The following is a 4725-nucleotide window of genomic DNA, read 5'->3' on the forward strand; positions in this document are numbered from 1 at the left end:
TTTTTCCTAGTTCAAAACAAGATATGTTTCTCCACAATGACATAGAACTAAACCTAGATTTTTTAAACAATTCTCAAATTCATTGTCCAACAAAGAGAAATCGTCCATGAAGACTTCAAGGAAAATTTCCACCATGTCCAAGAATATGGTCATCATACAATGCTGAAAGTTTATTGGGGCATTACATAACTCGAATAGGAACTATCTAAATGCAAAAGCTCCATATGGACACGTGAAAGTGGTCTTCTCTTGGTAATTAGGAGATATGGCAATCTGATTATGCCCTGAATAACCATCCAAAAAAACATTAGAAAGCTTTCCCAGCTAATCTATCTAACATCTGATCAATAAATGTTAGGGGAAAATGGTCCTTCTTAGTTGTCTTGTTAAGCTTGCAATAGACCATGCATACTCTCCATCTCGTGACAGTGCGAGTTCGAATGAGCTCATTGTTATCATTACTTACTACTGTGACACCTCTTTTCTTAGGTACACATTGTATAGGACTCACCCATGAGCTGTTTGAAATCGGGTAAATAATGCCAGCATCAAGCCACTTGATAATTTCCTTCTTGATAACTTCTTTCATGATCAGATTCAGTCTTTGCTATTCAATATAATAGCTATGGCAATCCTCTAACAAAATTTTATGCATGCAGAGAGTAGGGCTAGTTCCCTTTATACCAGCAAGGGTCGATCCTAACGCCTTCTTAGATCACTGAAGGAATTCTAACAACTTGACCTATTATTCTGGTAAAGCGTTGTTCTCTCCCATATATGCATATTTTAAATGTTGCGGTAAAGGTTTCAACTCCAGTATGAGTGGTTCCTCTATAAAAGGTTTAGGAGGATTAAAAGAGTGATCTAATAAATCCAAAGATTCAAACTTCTTCCCTGGTCTATTCACAAACTGTATGGCTTCCATAATTTCACCAATGTCCTAAAAAATTAATGCGTCACTCCGCTTAAGTTAGTCTTTATCACTATCTGAATTGCTGTAGCAAAATTTTATAAGCTCTTCCTCTACCGCTATTTCTATCAACCTAATTGCATGGCATTCTTCATTGTCATTAACACATTTCAAGGCATCAAATACATTGAAATTAATCTGCTGATCATTTACCCCTATGGTCAGTTCATTTTTCTGCACATCAATTAAAGTTCTGCTAGTAGCAAGAAAAGTTCTTCCAAGAATAATTAACACATCCTGGTTAACATTAGGAAATCTGTAAGAAAAATAAATTTATCTACTCTTACCATCATATCTTCAATTTTACCTTTCAAATGTACGTACGATTGGTCAACAAGTTGCAATGTAACCTAACAGGTTTTGCTTTCCCAATTCCCAGTTTCCTGAAAATAGACATAGGCATTAGACTTACCCTCGCTCTTAAATAACATAATGTCTTACCAACATAATGATTTCTAATTGAACATAGGATAGTGAAACTCCCTGGGTCCTTCAACTTTGGAGGTAATTTACTCATCAACATTGCTATGCACCTTTCAGCGAAAGCAATAGTCTCAAATTCTCTCAATCTGTGCTTCTTTGATAGTATATCTTTCATGAATTTCACATAATTGAGCATCTATTCCAAAACTTCTACTAGCGGTTTGTGGATATAGAGTTGTTTCAAAACATCCAAACATCATTTGAATTGAACATCCTATTTACAATTATGGAATCGTTGAAGAAAAGGTAGAGGTGGCCATCCAAATTGCTAATATTGTCCTTCCGGTTGCTGATATTGTTTTCCTGTGGCATTTTTGTTGGCAACATGATCTGATTTTGCTGTAACATTTTTTCATTTACCGTTTTCAAGTGCAGTATGCTTTTCAGTTGATTTTGAATTCTTTCCATGGTTGAGTTTGGAGTTGTCCTCTTCTACAGTAATTTCTTGAACAACATCATCCAATTGTGTCCCACTTCTGATACTGATGGCTTTGCACTATTCCTTATCTTGTGTTCTTTAGTTCTCAGTATCACTTGGCAATGCTCCTTGTGGCTTCGAATTTAAAGCATTCGCTCTCTATCCCTGTTAATTCTCGAGAGCTTTGAGGGACGCAACCTAGCTCTGAATTATAATATTATTCTTGGCCATATATTCCTTTAGCAATGCTTTAATGAAGATAAAAGATGATGCTTGACCTTGTTTGGCATTTTTCCATGGCATAGGATGATTATAACCAGACAGTGCACTATTAGCATTATGTCTCACCACTTTGTTTAAATTCCTCGCATCTTGATTATTCCAACTAAAGTTTGAATGCTGCTTCCCCCTGGATTGTAGCTGTTAGAATAGGAGTTATTATTTCGGTTAAAATTACCCATGTAGTATACACATGCTGGGTTTGATTGGCATTCATCAAACACATAGTCTTCACCATAATAACCACACGATAGTTTGGCTGATTTCATCTCCTGGTCTGCAGTGGGCCTTTTCATTGTTTTGATCATATTAGCAAAATAAGATACTTGGGTTGTCAACGAAGTGATTGCATCAAGCTCCATAGTACCAACAGCTTTTTTACCCGTCCCAACCCCCGTGGTAGGATATTAATAATCATTGTTGGCAAGTTTTTCCAAAATCGCATATGCTTCATTATAAGATTTATCCAACAATGTACCATTGGCAGAAGCATCAACTACCATCCTCGTATGTGCATTCAACCCATTATAAAATATCTCCATCGGCATCCAGTTATGGAATCCATGCATCAAACATTTTCGAAGTAATTCTTTAAATCATTCCCAAGCTTCATATAACATTTCGTCCTTTGATTGTCGAAAAGATGTGATGTCATTTCTATGCTTGGCATTCATATTTGACAGATTATACCATAGCAAAAATCTCTGGCAAAGAACATTCTATGATGCCACCATTCTCGATGGCAAAGCATTTAACCTCAGTCTTGTACGATCTCTCATAAAGTATGGGAACAATTTAATCCGTAAAGTGTCTTCAAGAACACCTTATTTTCTAAACGAGTCACAAACTTCAAGAAAAAGTCTTAACTGTAGTCTTGGATCTTCAGTGGGTAATCTGCGAAACTGTCCTACGGTTTTCAACATCTGAAACATCACCCTTTTTAGCTCGAATTGTTGAGCTTGTATGTGTGGTCTGACTATTCATAGATTCAAATCATCCACAGTTGGAACAACATGTTCCCGAATTGGTCTATCTCGATCATTTATCACACGATGAATAGGAGGATTAATATCATGAACATTTGGATCATCATTGAGACCATGATCATTCTTGTTCCTAGCCATATTTTACAGCTCTTTTTGCCTCCTCTGCAAAGTTCTCTTGATCTCTAGGTCAAAAGGATACTCTTCATTAGTAGGAATGCCTCTTCTCATACACTAACTACAAACGTATAGAAATTAAATACAACTAAGTTAAATAAAATGAATGGAACTAAATACAGTAACAAAACCAAATTTCTCCAAATTGTTGATCCCTGACAACGATGCTAAAAACTTGTACCGTGTGAAAGGATATGTGAATTGTGTAATTATACACATCGAATCAAGTAATAAAGTGATAAGTGAGATTGTCTCCATAGGGAACAGTCAGGTACAAAATGGTTGAGTTATTATAATTAGTATTATTAATGCTATGAGAAAAATAATGAGAAGAATGTAGTGGTAATTTGAAGGAACAATGATGTGTGCAATATGTGTAACTGATAAATAATGGAAAATGTTGTGACAAGATAAGAGTACAATATAATGGAAAATTTGAGAATAATTACGTGAATAATATGCAAACAAAAGAGTTAAAAACTAAAAATGCTATGGTGAAAATACTATGGTAAAGGATAGAGGATCTACAATGTTGATTTAGAAGGTCAGGATTATAAAGAATCTACCCTTATTGACAGTAATGCCTCAGCAAAACCATACTCAATCTACTGTTCAAAAGAGTTCTAAAATGGTCTGCTTCTTTTGAGAATAAGACCTCAAGTTACCTTGCCTTAAGCGATAAATGTTTATAGGCTTTTAGCACAATACCCTGCACTATTCTATTTTCTTTCCGTATGAATGTTGTTCTATGTCTAGAGGCTGCTACAAGGTTTTGGTTGAAACTTGCTCATATCATTCAATTTCTATATCATTAACCTAACCTTGTTAGAATTAGATTAATTTAATGAACATGCTGTAGATCCATCTATTTCTAGAGTTTGCAAACATGCAGTGTTGTAAAAAAATCATTGAATGAAATAGTGTATTAAAGATGATTTACACTCCAGTCATTAAAAAAATAAGGGTTTCATCAAGTAATCCTAACCCTATGAGATTTAGCTCATGGGTTAGTAATTAAAATTCAAATCCAGAGTACATTCAACATCAGTTTCATCAATTCAATTCATAAAGAGTAATAAAGAAATAATGGAAGAACTTCAGGAAGATAGCTTCAGGAAGATAGCTTCTGCTTATCCAACCCGCATTCCAATGATGTAGTGTCCTGTGGTGGCTAAGAGGTATTACTTTCATCTTCCTCTTCCCATCTCTACTCAGTCCCTACCCTCTATTTTTTTGCCTAAGGATCTTTAGTTTTTTTTCTTTTTATTTTTTCGCCCCCATTAGGGTTTCCTCCTTTGGATTTTATAATCGTTTTCCTTAGGATAAAGCAAACAACCCATGATTTTCTTCCCTCTTTTTCAGGTAGATATATCTGGTACAAGTTAAAATGGGCCTAAGACCAATACGCTTTGAGT

At 35.2% G+C, this 4725-nt stretch overlaps 1 non-coding gene across 1 annotated transcript; it reads left to right on the top strand.

Annotated features, from left to right (window-relative positions):
• The first annotated feature begins 2708 nt into the window (after positions 1 to 2708).
• On the top strand, positions 2709 to 2815 carry LOC121220600 (small nucleolar RNA R71). Its single transcript, XR_005917820.1, has one exon. It is a non-coding gene; the product is annotated as a small nucleolar RNA R71 (small nucleolar RNA).
• Positions 2816 to 4725: the final 1910 nt, after the last annotated feature.

Source organism: Gossypium hirsutum, chromosome D08 (assembly GCF_007990345.1).
Source record: "Gossypium hirsutum isolate 1008001.06 chromosome D08, Gossypium_hirsutum_v2.1, whole genome shotgun sequence".
NCBI lineage: Eukaryota > Viridiplantae > Streptophyta > Magnoliopsida > Malvales > Malvaceae > Gossypium > Gossypium hirsutum.